This window comes from Mycetomoellerius zeteki, unplaced genomic scaffold (assembly GCF_001594055.1).
Source record: "Mycetomoellerius zeteki isolate Tzet28-1 unplaced genomic scaffold, Tzet1.0 scaffold360, whole genome shotgun sequence".
NCBI classification, from domain to species: domain Eukaryota; kingdom Metazoa; phylum Arthropoda; class Insecta; order Hymenoptera; family Formicidae; genus Mycetomoellerius; species Mycetomoellerius zeteki.
This window is the reverse complement of record NW_017257350.1, coordinates 254,768-272,168: the sequence shown is the minus strand read 5'-3', so window position 1 is coordinate 272,168 and position 17,401 is coordinate 254,768. Positions and strand designations below refer to the sequence as shown.

The window sequence follows — 17,401 nt, the reverse complement described above, 5'->3', positions numbered from 1 at the left end:
ATTCGATTTTGATTCGCAGATTGAAAATATTATTCTCACGCTTCTCTCTCTGATATTGTATTGACAATATTAATTTTACTCAAAAAGTTAATATTTAAAAGTGTTAAATGTCACTGAAATTTTTACAAATACAAAGCGTGCTTTATTTTCCGAAGTATCCTAATTAATTTTGAGATCAACAGCATTAAATTGTCAGTGATAAATTTTTTTAAGTAAAGTTGCGGTCCTCAAAAAGGCGAGGAAAAGCCATTAAGTCGAATCTAGCAGGTGCTTGACGAATTAGGATGTATCTAAAAGTCTGCGGTGTAAAGTAAATCAAAAGTATATTCGCTACGAGACTGTACTTATTGCCTGTAAATACAGCCTAGCCCGCCGCTCTGGCGCCTGTCATACGTGCGGCTAATGCATGTTCGTTCGCGGGAGAAAACCCCGGGTTCCATCACTGACACCGTAGCACTTGGATACATATGTGTGAGTCAGAGTAAGCTGATGGAGAGAGCTCTCTAGGAAAAGGCCTGTTTGTCTGGAGAGTTACTACAGATGCTAACGGTAGCTTCGACGGGGTTTAGTATGCGCGATCTGTTGCCTCGACAGGAAACAGAATCCCTCCTATTACCGAGAGAAGTTGCAGCGGTGAACCGTACGTGAACGCAAACGACAGCTACCGGCATTGTTACGCGATGGGCCTCTCTCTTATCGTCTCAGAATGCCCTTTGCTGGCGTTGTGGCTGTCAGGGGAAAAGGTGGTACCCTTCGGCACCTTAAAAGGTCAGCGTGACGACGAACGTTTCAGTGGCGTCGATGCAGCTCGACGTACGTGCCTTCCTCCCCTTTCACCTTTTCTGTCTCGCCTTCGCATCGCCTCTGTGAACCTTTCCACATGCTTGATGTACGGTTACTCGTCCGTGATCACGAGAGGCATTTTCGGCAGTATTTCTTTGATCCTAGAGTTTACATGTGTTTAATCTCATCTTGTATATCTATGTATACTAATGTTCGAAATTTAAGTAGCTTGAATTTTGATTAAATACGAATAAATATATACTGAAAAAATGTTTAGTAATAATAACGAAGTTTAGATGACAGTTACTAAATTTGGTGAAATAATTCCAATCAAATGGTTAGTTAATATAACAAAAAAATAAAATTAGCATTTAGTTGCACCAACTAAACGCTAATTTTATTTTTTTTTTAATATTTAGTAATTATTATCGAACGGTAATATCATAATATCAGTAATGTTGATAATATTACCAATATTAATATTGATAATATTTACTAAATATTGCATCAATACATTTAACAAAATACATTAGGTGGCTATTATTCGCCTTTTTTTTCAGTGTACTTTAAAAGATTCTATATTATGGAGGGGGATGTAGGTTAATATTATATATATATATATAAACATGTGTAGAATCTCTTAAGTACAGCGATTATTCGCATTCAACAGCGTTCGCAAAAATCGCTCAGTGTTACGAGAAACTTGTATACCGCTACGTCGAATGACATTACGCCATTCCTTTCCTCTTCCATGTGCTTCTTTTTAATTCTCCTGCATGGTAATACGCGATAACAACCACGCGGTATTAAGCCGAGCTATCGTATATTTGTTACGTCGTTTATTACCCGCATGTATGTATCTTGACGAGTGCCACCCTAGCATTAAAACACCGTAGCCCGAATATCGACCGCTATATTTACTCTAACTAATGAGCGCTTGATGAGCAATGTTAATTATTGTTAAGCAATGTAATCATTATCGGCGGTAGAGTAACGGGACGCGTCCCGCGTAAAGAAGATTGCTTCGAGAGAATCTTCCATCTAACCCGACAACGTAGCCTCCGTTTATAGATCGATGACTTTTGATCGTTAACCGTTTACTTATCACAAACGTGTTATCTCAAGTAAGAGTACCTACATCGTTATTAATGCATTATGTTTTCTTCACGTTATGTTTCAGTTTCTTATTATAACAAAAAAACAAAATGATTGATATCATCTTAATTTAACTATTATTTAGTAATTTTCGATGCCAACTATATATATTTTTAGAGAATTATCAATATAACTATTATTACTAATATTATAGCAATAATAATTATAAAAAATGGAACTTTTAGCCATAATCATTTTACCATGTAATTATCGCAAATACCAAACGCTTTTCTTTTAGTATAATTATTCATACGTCATCGAAATGTGGCGGGAAGATTCGAGAAGATGCTCCGACAAAAATTATCTGTTATTCACTTAAACATTTCCCTATTTGTGTGGTTATCGAGTAACATATCTCAGTGCTCTTGGCCCCTCGGGGGGCCGAATTATCTAACAATCTTCACGCCAGTGGCGCTATCGTCTGCAAAAAGAAATGGACTAATTGCAGACCGGCGCTCGCAGGCTAGATTCCTGGAATGTGATGCGAAACAGTATCTTTCCGACTAATTAAATTACTTGCCGTGAAATCAGCGGGTGAGCGAAACTACATTACACCATATAGGATGGATAGAAAGGGAGGCGCAAAAAAATTGCGAGGAGAGAGACAAAAAGAAAAAGATGAGAGAGCGACACATTTTACCTCGAATCACGCAATAAATTGTTGGATTAACATCCGTTTCTACTGGCAGTAACGAATTCCGGTCGTGATTAAAATTGTTCGGGTCGTGCGCAAATCGTGCTAATGATTCGCAAGCAGTGACAAGTTTGCGAGGCGTATTTTTTAACAGTCTCGCGGAATCGCCTCGAGCTCACTCGTAAATACGCCCACGCGTGCACTCGTGTTCTTTACTTTCGATGCACCCTGCTTTGCATGGAGAGCAAAGAAACGTAATAAACGACAGCAGTCAACCATTTCTAATGTTAACTGCGAAAATTCAGTTGCACGAGATAATTCTCGTATAACTGCATGCTTATTTTCATCGAATCTTCGCGTAATTGACATTAAAAGTCATCTGGCACAAGTTATTCTTGCTAGCCTTCTCGATCTTTGTCAAGAAACTGAAATAGTGTATGTATAATAACATTCAAGATTTCACGTAACATCGTTTTGTACATATTGTTATAGCAGCTTAGCTTCAGCGTAGCTATAATACACTTAACGCATTATGTACAATATATACTTAGAATCTAATATTGACTCTAGAATCTAATATTGACTGATCGGATTTATGTATTTAAGCAAGTAAACCTCATTCAGTGAAAAGTCAATTTGTACTAATGAATATTAGACACTGTTCAATATTGTTATTTACTATGTCTACTTTGACTAGATATCAATATTTCTTACGATTATATTATTGACACAGCATTCAACGAAGTCAACAATGAAATACACGTGATCCATTAAACATAGATGACGATTTATTAACTTTTCACTGAACTTTTTTAACTCACTCTTGCACAATACATTTTATGAAATTATAATGGAAAATATAATGAAATAAGAAGAGCTGATCAAATCAATTTTATTTTCAACTGTACGTTGCATTTCTATTTTACATATCAATATTTATTATGATTATATCATTGAAATATGTGATTCATTGAACATCAGATAGTAATGACGATTTATTAACTTTTCACTGAACTAAAATTTCTTCAACTTACTCATATTATAAAATATTTTTGTAGGAAATATTATAATAGAAGTATGATGGAAGTAAGAAGAGCTGATCAAATCAATTCTATTTTCGACTGTACCTACGTTACATTTTTATTTTACAAATTTTTAAAGAAATCAAAAGCTTTTAATCAGTTTTATATACGATTGACATAGTCTCTTTGTTAGCTTGTTAATTGCATTGTTTAAACGATACAAGTTAATAACCAAGATTTTACTGTCGCTGAGCACGAGTTTAATATCGTGTAAAGTTGTATCATTATAGCATCTCTTGTGGCATAGCAATGAATGCAAACCAGTCGTTTTCGCTCACTCGAAGGTCGGTACCATTCGCCTAATTAAGCGAAAAAGATTTTTCCATTCTCGTGTGCGTGTTCTGGAATCCTGTTTTCTCTCGCTCGTGAAAATCGTTAATTCGACGACGGTCGGTCTCTGTGCGAATTCGCGAGCAAACGTAGATCCACGGAGATCAGGTCGAGTGGAGGGTGCAGCGGCGCGACGAGAGAGTATCACTAATTCAAAGTGCTTCCGCGTGAGAAGTGGTGCTCCGGATGATCCTCTCTCTCCCTTTCTGTTTTTGTGCCCGTGCACGGACTCGTGGTGAAGTTCACCATGGCGTGTTCCTTCGTATTTACGCGCCGCGATTCGGTACGGTATCCGGCGGGAACTCTCACGCGTTACCGCGGTAGCCTTGCCTTTGATTTCTTGTTTCTAAGCGGACGAGGTCCGCCGTCAGCTGATAGCTAATTGGTCGCGCAAGTGCGAAGCAAGAGTGGGCGAATAACGACTTGGCGTTTTATCGCAGGTTTTATCAGGGTGCTTTATCGACGAATATAATGCGACCCTCGTGACAGCTTGTACTTATGAGCACAGCGACACAAATAGGTTGTTGAGTGTGTTTGCAGTGTCCGCATTGCATAGCATTTCCTTCGGTCGTGATATTTTATCATAACGATTATCGTTTTACGGTACGGAAAGAAAAGTGTTTGGTATTTGTAACTATAATTACATGGTAAAATTATGGTTAAGAGCTCCATTTTTACAGTTATTATCGTTATAACATTTGTAATAATAATTATATTTGTAGTTTTATCAAAAAAGTATAAATTGGCATCAAAAATGGCAATAAATTATAGTAATTGCAACCATTTTTTTCTCTCAGTATACGTTTAAATATACACTTTTCTACTGTACAGTTTTGCTTTATTCTAATAAAAATGAAAAATTCCAGCATAATGTAATTTTTCGAGACGCTTACATCATTAGAATATGTTATATTTCCTTTTATTTTTAATTAATAGAATGAGTTTTAATAAGAATAAACGAGAAGAACTAAATGATTGAATAAATTACTTGTAGTTTTCTATGTAAAAATCATGGCCGCATTTGTTATTGTTATTACATCAAAAAGAAATCTTTTTAATTTGAAAAAATTTTTATCTTTAAAGAATTAAAAAAATATTAGAACTAGTTTTTATTTTTATTTTTTTGAACGTTAATTGTCAAATTCTTTTTTGAGAAGTATCAGTACTTTATAAGTTGTATCAAAATTTAAAAAATAAGGTGTTACTTTCACAAAGATAATCAACTTGTATCTTAATCTTTGTTCTCAATCCATTTGATGTCGGCGAGATATTGGTCAACTAATGCAGATGTTTGCATTGAATTGGCCGGTGTAGTACTTGATCCGGAATACCTCGCTCCGGGAGTGACTGATCTCGCGCAATATTATTTACATGAAACATAATCCGCGGCATACGTGCGACTGCTTGCTTTGGTACGAGGGGGAGAATTGAAACGAGAGTACATGGAACTTACGAATAAATGATGTTGGATTGCAATTAATGAGCTTACAGTTAGATTTAGCATTGTCTCTTGGGGAACTTTGGTGGAATTTCCTTCTCTGTCTATATCTTCTAGTCTTATCTACTCTCTAAATTCTTTAGAGTGAAATCTCATTCTAAAGAGTAAAAATTGAATCAGTCTTGAAAAAGAGTGGCTCACTTTTCAATCTTTAAGATTGATTTCATTCTTCAGAATGACAATTTTTTTATGAAGGCATAGGAATCTTAGAAACGAAATAATCTGCGGTTATTATTATTTAGAAATCATTTATAATTATTTGTTAATAAAATTGCAAATTTTTAATAGACGAATAATAGTTGTAAATTCGCAGAATTATTCTCCTCAGCACTCGTGATTCTAAGCCATCGTTTATCGGCGAATTTGCCAATGACTTGAATAGAAAAGTGATGTCGCAATCAAATTTGCCCTCACATCTCTCTCCCTCTTTCTGTCGACATCTGCGTCTCCTTAGAGAGAAAGAGACTCGTTCTTAATATTCTCTCTTGTAATTCCATCTTGCAACGCGACATTTGTGAGCTTGGTCGATTGCAACAACATTGGTAAGCGCGAGTTGGAAATAAGATGGTCCAGACCGACAGAGAAACTGGCAGGAGACCGAAGCGAGGGTGGAAGAGGAGGATAGTCCTCTGTTGGTGAGACTAGCTTTCTCTACAATGCAATTGCCTGCACGCGCACGAATCACAAATCACATCGCAGAGTATAAACTCTCGCGTAGTCCATTGTCCTCATTGCCTGTCTCTCTTGTAGTTTAGTGGGTTACCCACCTGGAGATTTTCTTTAGACGAGACGTTAGATAATCGCTCGTGTCATGGCATCACAGTTTTGTCACGGAATACGCGCGAGAGGTGATAAGACTTGTAACGCTTTGTTCCTGAAGGAGGAAGACGATGTCGGAATGATTGTGCGCTTACAGTATGTTATCTTGTGCCTTAGTCATTATATCTTGTCTTGTAGAATAACAATTATTGAGTACTTATAATAATATTGTATTTTTTGCACCGTTCTAATCTCAGATTCGATGTATTTATGATTTGTAATAACTAATTATAGCTAAAATTCAGATTTTGTTAACTAAACTTTATATGGTTTGATTAAATTGATTAAAAGATAGGATGAAAATTGATATAGTTTGATTAAAAAGTATTTTAATGCATTTAACTATAAATTAATTCATTATAATTCTCTCAGAATTTTTTAAAGGTTTGTAAGACAATAATTTTCTTATTCGACAATTTCCTTCGTTCTATTCATATCGACGCAAACCCGGGATGTGAGTTTTTCCACGCACGGCATACCCCGTGGTGCATCGAGTTTGACGCACTTTCAGGGCCGATGCGTTTTTGTTATGCGAGACTTACGAATGCATCGTGCGTGTAGTAAAAGTCCTACGCGAGTATAAAGCGCAACGGGGGGTCAGGACGTTACATCCTTTTCTAGAGATAATAGAGGAAAGCCAGAGAGGAAACAGAAAATCGTTTTCATACAAATTTAATTTTCTTCATAATTGTTGTTTATTTTATATTTTGTAATTTTACATAATTTTTTGCTAAATGAGTCAAAGGTGATGATAAAATTTAAAAAATAAAATACGAGAGAACAAAATTATATTCATCTGAAGAGCAGAAAATATAAATTAAAAAGAAATAATAAAATAAAATAAAAGAAGTTTAAAATTATACGCAAATCTGGGATAAATTAAACAGCTATAGATAAATCTACAATCAGATTGATTAAAATAAATTTATAAAAATAATGTCGACGTTATTAACGTCGATGCTATAAACAAAAAATAAAATAAAAAAAAATGTTAACTGAGTTGCGAGTTATCCACGAGAAACGTAGCTTGTAACGTTCTGTTCCTGAAGGAGGAGGACGATGCCGTGCGTCCGGTGAGAGGAGGGCCGGAATGGTGGTGCATCGGCGAATCTAACGACCAAATCTCAACGCCAGTGTAAAATGCAAAACAGCAGCGGTGCGCTGAAGCGAGCGCGGTGAGGCGAGGTGCGGTAGAGAAGAGCTTCTTCCCCGAATGCGAATTCCACGATGCGTGGCGACCAAGGTGGAGGTCGGGTGCTCTCCGGCGAATCTCTCCTCGTCCTGCGTTCGCGTCCTTCCTCCGCCTTCTTCCACGCTCCGTCCTGCCGCCCTTGCTCTCCACGCGGGAGTGCGTGAAGCAGAACGAAAGGGGGGTATGGACTGTCTCGCCTTTGGACTCGCTCCTTCCTCTCGGCCATGCCTGTATCTCGCGAAATATATTCAGTTCTTTTGCATAATAAAGAAAATTCTGCGGTGGCAGATTTATCAACAGGTGAACGGAGTAGTCAGTTTATATCTCGTGCTTGATACAAAAAAAATTTCTGTAAGCAATTATGAAGTTTTATAATTCATTGTTCATTTCCAAAACGATTGTTTGCCGAATAAAAATCTCTTGAATTTTTGCTTCACGAGTAGAGAGATGAGGGACATTTGTTCTTCTTTTGAACAGCCTTTCGCTTCTTTTTTACTATTTTCTTTCTCGAGAAATTCATCAAAAGAATTGTCAAAATTCTGTAAATGGATGCTCAATTAACGTCGCGACGCTCTACTTTTTGGAATGGTCTTTAATGGTCCACTTTGTTGCGTAAATTTGTGCAAAAAGCGACAAAAAAACGCATTATTTAATGGCACACTTTCGCTGTACTAAACTTTATTAACCATCACCACTGGTTTTCACTCATCTCTCGTACGTCATCCCCCAGTGAAATTAACGCTCGACGCTTTCCTGGTCGGATTATGAAAACGTAGCACGTGTGATCACCTTTATCCAATTACATTCAGGCTTTTATCTCTCCGTACATGAAACATTATAGTGCTGCAGTGATAGGTGTAATGGACGGCACGTGTTACGTACAAGTATGTCAGTCATTCTATTACGACACCTAATCAGCTCATAGATAATGTATTCTATCCTTCAGTCACTTTGCTGTTACTCAACATACAAATTAATCTCTCGTACCTACTTTGGGGATTGATAAGTCTTTAATCTATTATCGACTTTTTGATAATCTATTATCAACGATACATGCTATTTATTAGAGAACCATGTAGTCAAAGATAATAGAATATCAGTATCAATAATGATATTAATCCCTTCAGATCCTGCGTACATGTAATGTACATTAAATTTAGATATCTGTTGAAATTATTTAATTCTATCGACATCATCTGAGATCCGATGTACATAATAAATGTATATGTTGAAAATATAGTCAAAATTTTGAAAAAAAAATTAATTTGTTTAGTATGAATTACTTAAATGTGTTCATAAATTAAATTTAAAAAAATTTGTCAACATGATTCCAATAAAATCAGGTTTAAAGGGATTATTAAATTTTAAATATTTTAGATATTCACAGTCATTGTAAAGTTTTCATAAGAGAATGTAAGATAAAATCTGCTTTTGTTGTGTTTTTGCTTCCGAAGGAAAAATTTCGTAATGTGAAGCTGAGTGTCGAGCGTGACAGGGAGGAGCGTCACGGGACGATCTCGAGCGGCGTGCGTGAGTTAAGATCGCGTATACTGTTAATAAATAATGCAGTAATGGGCGTTCGGGTTGAAGAGGTAGCCGGTAAATGCGGCGGAACGGAGAAAGCCGCATTATTTACGCCCGCTGGCGGCTGGCTGGCGGTGACAAGTTTAAAAAAGCCGCGGGAAGTAATAACCGAGGTGTCCGCGGATTAAAAGGCGTGACACTGCTAGTTCCAGCGATCACTCTTCCCCGCAACGATGTAATTAAATCCTACAACATACGTATGTACGTTTGTCTACTCTTTACGACCATTCCGCCCCGCGTCTTTGCTCTCCGTTGCTGATTGCGTCATGTGTATAATGTTATGCTAACGGCGACGATCGGGCCGCGACAATCAAGCCTCGAAAACCAACAGTTACTGAACGTTTGAGTCCTTGACGTGTGAAATTCACATGGTCACTCTTAACGGGACTTTTCGCGAGTCCAAAACGCGAATTTTCTGATATATACATGGTTTAGCCTCGAGCTTATAATATAACGATTGTATAGACTTATATTAGCTGTCGTAAACATGTTCCAGTCTGAATGATGCTTGTCTCGAAGTTGAATCACCGATAATTGAAGCGTGGATTGAAACAGTTCTATATAACCGATAACTACAATAATTTGAAAGTTTCGAACGAACTAGAGAACGTTATAAATCGAAAACATTTCCTACTAATTTCGCTGAAGTATTACAGCTAGATATTAATAGCTTATAATCTTTTATATTTAAATTGTGACTTATAAACGTGCAGTTTTCGATTAAAAAGATTGTCATTAAAGTAATAAAAAAGATATATCATGAATACATGAATTGAGGTTGGAAAATGAAAGAGGGAACTAAGATAGTAAGATACAGAGTATTGAGAGAAGCATATATTATCTTTTAAAATTAGTCTACTTCGAAATTACTATCTCTCTTGTATTTCTTGGACAACTTGTAGGAAATTCCTCGCAAGTAAAAGGGGAAAAAGGAAAAACGCTCGTGGAGGAAACGAGCGCGCGGCTCCTCGTTAGCGAATCGCGACTTAATGTCTCACTTGACGAGCGAAAGCATTGATAGCAGCGCAATTAGACGCGTAAATTGTACGCGTCTGCTCGTCGTTGCTAGTTGGGCGCGCGCAGCGAGGCGGTCCTATCTGTCCATAAAATGACAATGTACTCCGATGCGAGAGGGCATAGTTACGTACATGGTAAAACGTTTAGATCCGCGCCGTGAGATAACCTTCGTCGTAGCTTACCGAGCGCGTCGCCGGTCGGTTCTCTCTCTCTCTCTTTTTCACCCGCGGCTATTCCCGCGTGCCCGATGTACGCCCGCGTACGGATGTGGCTATACGCACCATGCGCTCGTTCCTCCGTGCGTACACGCACCGGAATACGCATCCGCGAATCGCTGTTCCTGCGGCGTGCTAGGCGTAGCGACGACTTCGCCCCGCTGGGTATAATACTCTAGACGGAAACAGATGGCAAGGATATTTTATTATTCTCACTCAGATACTGCAATAAGAAAAAGATGACTAAAAATTTATTTGTGAGAAATATATTTATTTCACTGAAATAAACGTTTATTTAAATACGAACGAAATAAAATTTTATTCCTGGTAAATAAGCCGTCTATTTTATTTTTTTGCAATTAATTTTAATGAGATATATTTCACAGAAATGTATATTTCGTCGTCACAATCAAATTTCGTAAGTAACATTTGCTTCACAATACTTGGACATTTTTCTCTCATTGTCAGTGTGAGAATTTTGCTGAAAAGGATAAAACATGTACATTTTTAAGTAAAATGAAAACTTGCCGTTTAAAACCGCAAAGGTATATCTAATCGCATGGTAAACGGTTGATAAATTTAAAATGCGTTGGTAATGTAATAATACGGGTATAATCTTGTCTTTGGCGATTGTCACATCCGACTAAACGCAACATCGAACGGTCGAATGGCAATGCAGGACGAGACCTGAAAAATGATCGTTGCTTTAACGACTCATTTCCCTTCGCGCCGCGATAAAACGGCTCGCTTTCATCGGGCATGTACCTCACGTGCAACGTCCTCGGCGCCGTCGTTTCCTGTTTCCTTCCTTATCTCCGCCGGCAGAAACAGGAAAATCCACGAAAGCCCATACGTTATCTGCCACGTACGGTCAGGGTTCGCACACAGTACCCAAGAGAGACGAGATATCAGCCGCAATGCACACCGCAACACATACAATCCGCCCGTTGCGGAAACGCCGAATGAATTATTTCGCAGCTGCGCACGATCGCCAGAATTATTTCGCTTGTAGAGATTCATTGTCGTAGACCATGATGCATCCTCCGGAGAGATCTCAGGCTATGTTTTTAACGAAATTTATAAGGGAAACTGTTTTAATAAATCATAATTCTAAAATATCCATAATTAAATTATATTTCTTGCTGTTTATCTATGATTAAATTGGAATTTTTTTGAAAAAATTGTATGCATACAGGTTACATAAATTAATGAATTTAGAAAATACTAGTTGCTGCCAATAAACGGTTTTAAAGAGTGAAATCATTATCTAAAACAATATTTTTTATTTATTTTCATTATATCTCAAAAACATTCAAAATATTAAAAAATGTTTTATAACAATTTTGTAATAGAATTACCTCTAATTATTTATATATATATATGTCAATAACATTTTTAAAAATAAATTTTGAAAACATGAATTTTAAAAATAATAAATTTTTTTTAATTCATTAAAATTAGAATTTTACACTTTGCGAAGTTTCTTCATTAGTCTTAAAATTCTGTAAGTTAAGGTTTATTTGAAAAATTAAACAGAAATTTTTAAATTTATTTTTATTTACAATACTTAACACAATTTTTCATTTCCAACTACTTTGAAGCTATATCTTAACAATGTTCGTTATAGAAATTTATATTTGTTAAGGAAAAAAAAATGACATTAAGTCAAATAACACATCTACTTTAGAATCATTTTGTACATCAATATTACGGACTATGGAGGATATTACAGTAATATGCCACAGGCAATACGTTTCCAGGAGTTTAACGTAACGGCGAACCTGACCGTCATGATATTCTCATGATATTCGACTTATCGACTCTCTTCATCTTGTGCGATTATAAAGTAGCTGCTCCATATAACGCAACGTAATGGGTTAATCAAGTTTCGCTCAGAGGCCTTGCTTCCGACTGATGTACGATGTCATTACGCTCATAAATCTTCAAGTCTCGCGAAAGAGAGAGAAATAGAGGAGAGAGACAGAGAGGGAGGAAAAGAGGGATCAAGTGTGACGAAAACAATGTTTTCTTCACCGTGTTATCCGTCGTGCAGGGAATTTTAATTCGCGTTAACGTGACGAAACGGTCGTGTAAAAGACTCGCGTACGTGTCGCGCGAGCCGCCGATGCCCTGGCCAAACTGATGAGATGGCAGTGCGTTTACGTGCTAGATACGACGGCAGATCCGGCCGTGCTCATCCTGTAAACTAGGAAATTATTCAAATTAGCTACGCAGGATTCAAAGCGAGTCGTCTTAGCAACAAGGACAACTGAAAGGGTTGCTCCGTTCTTTGTTTTTCTGCAGCCTCCGTTTTTCGCGATGCAGCGCGTACATCTGTTTGCGCGACGCGACGCTTTTCCATCTCCCTATGTCAATCGCATGTCAATCGACGTTTTTCTTCGAGAAAAAGTGCGATGTTCTGTTCACACGCGACGAATGCGAAATGCAGTCATGGATGGATTGCGTGAGCCACATGCCTGATTTGATTTTCTTCTTTTACGGATGATTTACGTTTGAGATTAATCTTTGGAACAGTTGTTAGATTCTGTTATTTATGATTATTTATGCACAGATAGAAATGTGAATAAGCTATTAAAGTTCAGATTTGGTTAATTTACGGTTATTATCAAGTTATTACCAAAGTTATTACCAAACTATGCGAGCAGATGTAGCAGCAAGCAAAATATTGCATACTGAATACTGATGCAAAGTCGCTAATAAAAGTGGCGAATAAAAAATATTATTATTATGCAAATTTTATCTGCTTGATTTTTAAAAAAATCGTTAATTGCAGTACAAGCGTAAATGACATATTTTATTCTTGTTTAATTCGATGAACAACAAGGATAAAATGATCCATCATACGGAACGCAGCTTCTGATAGAATCATTATGCCTGAAATTGCGTTTGCCCCATGTATTAATGGATACATTAATTATGTAATTTCCGCTGCACTTTGTTGTTACACATTTTTAGCTTTGCGTTTTGCTCCTCACATGATAATATGTTGTGCAAAACACGAGGTGTGAATTGCCAAGATGATTGCTTAATCGATAATCGCGTGAGAATCTGTCACATCAATATTATCGTCACACGTGTATTTTTTCTCTTTCTGTTGCAGAACCGAGTCACTGGTACCCAAAGTCAACAAGTGAGTAGAACGTGTATCGAGCGTGAGTACCTCTCGTTCGCGCGTATTATAATTACAAACTCGCGGAGAGCAGTTTCGCAGTTAATGCTCGTTTCACGTGAGATTTATGCGTCTCTCGTTCGGCTCCGCACGCGTATACGCGGGCATGCATAAAATTGTGCGTGTGCGCGAGAGCGCACGTAACTCCGCCGACCAAGGTGATTCTTAATTAGATTCTAAATTACGCGGCAAAACGAGACGAAAACGCTTAAATCGTACCTTGGGATAAAGCCTGCACTTTCGAGAGGCGTGTTTCCACGGAAATGAATGCCGTTGCGCACGTTCTGGAACGATTGATTGATTGAGTCGCTCGTGACGAAGACGCGGGGGAAAAGAAAGCGTACGCGTAATGCGCGGTTTCCGGCGATTTTCCTGCATTAACGCATGCATGCGACGATTAAGGATTTCGATAATAATTGGGACAAATAGGGGGACTTGGTAAATTTAAGTACATCCCTGTAAGAGGTATCATGTAGAAATTACAAGTGAGATGCTAATCACGATGGTATATATAGGGTGCTACGCTCCCTTAATAGTCACGCAATCTCGTATGACGAAGAAGGCATGGTCGAAGAAAAAAAATGATAAAGAAGGAAGATTTAGAATGAGAGAGCAAATCTAGATTATTTCAAACTTATACATTATTTATCTGCTAGTACTTCCAGTATGCATATTTTTCTTTTATAAATTTCTTTAGTAAATTGAATCTCTGACTAAGGCGATAATATGAAGCAAGTGTAAAAAGAGGATCAGTAATCGAAAAATTAATTCTCCGTCAGTAATGTTGGACTTTAAAGGCACAGTCGATTTTTTTTATTATAAATTCTGATAAATTTAAATCTATAAAAAATAATAAAATACAATCCAATTTTTATGATAGTAAAAACTTATTAAAACTTTTACAAATATGTGTATGTAAGAATTTTTTATATGCAGTTCAGAACGATTTAAAAATCTGCATTGAAGTTCGAGGATTCAGATTGCAGTTGAAAAGGAAGATGTTAAAGAATTTTTTACTTCATCCAAAAAAGGGCTCATTTTTGTCCAAAAAGGTATAAGTAAATGAAATGTTTTTTTATAGATTTGTACCTTCTGGATACGATAAATTGGAAATACACCACGTTGTGCGTATCCAGGAAGTCAAAATCTACAATCGACAAAAAATACTATTTCTTTTACATTTTTTTTTAGCAGAAATTTACCCCTTTTTAATATCCTCTTTTCACATTGCCGACGAGGATTAAGTATATTTTTGAAATTATGCTATTGAAAATTATGCTACTATTGGAGTATAAACATAGAATGCTCACGGTACCGTAGAATGTCAGACGGGAGTCGGTCGCGTTCAAAGGGCCTGGCATAATTGAGAGATCACGCCAATTAGGTGCGCCTTTAACGGTTTAACTGTCAGGCGGAAGTCGATAGATCCTCGGGCTCTGTATTTGCATTCTGATTATAAACTTGTACAAAGCTAAAGCGTCATCGTATCTCGTTACGTCCTCCGTAATTCCTCGTCGCTTTACACCCGTATTACCGGTGATAAGGTAGAAAAACATAAACGAATTATAATCCACTTGGGAAAGCGTCGTCTCAATTTGCGCGAAGCTTTTTGCCGCTGTACAATTTCATTGATTTCAAACCTCGCTTTCTCGTTTTCCGATCTACATTCCTATTTTGATTATAAATGAGTGCAATGGTGCACGCGACGTTGTCCGAGGAGGAACAGAGATATCTAATTGTAAGACTTAAATGCTACACACCTTCTTCCTTTCTTATTACATTTAACGCGACCTTGTTAATTTTAATAATGTTTATTGAATTGAAATAGAAAAAACAGTATTTAATAACCTGTGTGTGTTTTAATTTTAAGATACTAGTATATTTTATATATCTTAAAACTTATTTTATATAAATATTTCATGCATACATATCTCGTTACATCCCCCGTATCTCTTGTCGCTTTGCGCCCATATTATCGTTAATAAGATGGAAAAACATAAACGAATCATGATCCACTTGGGAAATCATCTCAATTTGCGCGCGTAGTTTTTTGCCGCACAATTTTCATTGATTTCTAATCTCGCCTTCTCATTTATCCATCGGTCTACATTTCTATTTTAATATACTTTATACACATATTTTAAAATAAAACCGAAATTCAAAATCATAAGAGATAAAAATATTAGGTGTAATATTTATAAATGGGTGTCGCCACATTTTAAAATAAATATAAACTTAAAATAGACTCAGAGAAAATATTTGTATAACAAAGTTAAATACCAAAAGCCTAATCTTATACAAATACATCTTACTACAGCAACATTTATTCAGATATCTATATGTAATTATATATAGAGATATATATATAATTAATATGACCAGTAAAGATCATTACATTATGTGAGCCATGAAAAGATAATTTATTGAAGAGTAATAAATACTTTTTCTCGTATGTGTGCAGGTGTCATAAAGTCCGTTTTTTATTCCTGCACTTTCTGAACTGGTGCACATGGTGCAATAAGTTGAAGTGAAATAAATATACGTTTGTTTCACTTTAATACCAGTTCAAAGAGTGCAGGAATAAAAAAACAGACCAATAGTTCAACGACACAGCCCAACTACGTTCTTTCGTTTTAAAAAACATGATATCTAAAGAAAAAAAAAATATTTTTGTCAAGTACAAAATCTTGATAAATTCCTCATTTTATATTAATTGATTGTATATTAATATTAATACATTAATTTTATCAAATTCTAATGCAAACGAGCAAGCATTCATCCTTATTTGCATCACGTTAATGAAAATATTATTCGGTATTGACATCAGCACCTTGACGCGTTATGCGGATTAAAAATAAGAAGGCATTGGACTCATCGTTATGAAGAAATACCGGTGTCACAGCATTGCTGAATGTAAATATAATAAAATCAAATCAATCGTACGGCAATTAACTAGTCTCATATCGAGATTCAAGTTTTTACCCTCACTTTTATTTCTTTAGGTTATAAAATAAAAAAAGAGATAAAAAATATTCTGCGAATGAAACGCGAAGCGTTAGCTTGTCATGACATGAATTTGAATGAAACTTTGTTTCCATAAGATTATTATAAAATGATGATAATGATTTATGACTATATTATAAAATGACGATAATGATTTATGACTATATTATAAAATGACGATAATGATTTATGACTATCGCAAAAAAATTATAAAATACAAGAACTTACAAAATAGCTATAGTATATGTATTTTATTTTTAAATATTGTTTTACTCACTTTTATATATAATAGTAGATATTTCTACAGTATATTCAACTTAATTTAATTGTATAAGTTATACGTAATAATATACATGCGTGTTTTTGAGCAATCGTCGTAAATTCGCAAACATGTCACGTACCTATATTTTAAACTTCAAAGTTATTATTAGCATGAATTTAATATGTACACCCACGCAAAAGCGATCATGATATTTTAATCTTCGGTTTAACATCATGAATCCTGCTATCATAGATTTGCTGTAGCTCATCTTGTACCCTTCTATACTTTATTTGATTTGCAGGACGCGTCTCGTTATAACTCAAATATATCGCGGTGTGTATAGCCAATATTACAAGGCATAGCTAAAAGAGGGAGGTTCGAAAGGAGTGGACGTTGTCGTGAAATAATATTAATTATCGGCGCGACGTTATGACGAGCCAAGGCGAGCTGGCTGTTCTTTCTTAGGAATTCCGGTCCACGTCTAAAGGGAGAGTATCCCGTCTGCAGGATCCGCATTTCCATTCCGATTACAAGCTGCTAGGAACGTATAGTGTTGTACCCTTGCTATTACTCAGGTTCCCTCGTATTATTGCTTCTGATGAGCGGGTCTTTTTCCTAACTCTCTCTCCCTCTCTCT

General features: G+C 36.3%; 1 protein-coding gene across 1 annotated transcript in view; it reads left to right on the top strand.

The window, feature by feature from the left end:
• The window catches only part of sano (CABIT domain-containing protein serrano), a 121,285-nt gene that overhangs the window by 65,463 nt on the left and 38,421 nt on the right, over positions 1–17,401 (top strand). The window contains 1 exon segment of the mRNA XM_018453014.1: positions 13,431–13,460. The gene's annotated coding sequence lies outside the window, so the exon portion shown is untranslated.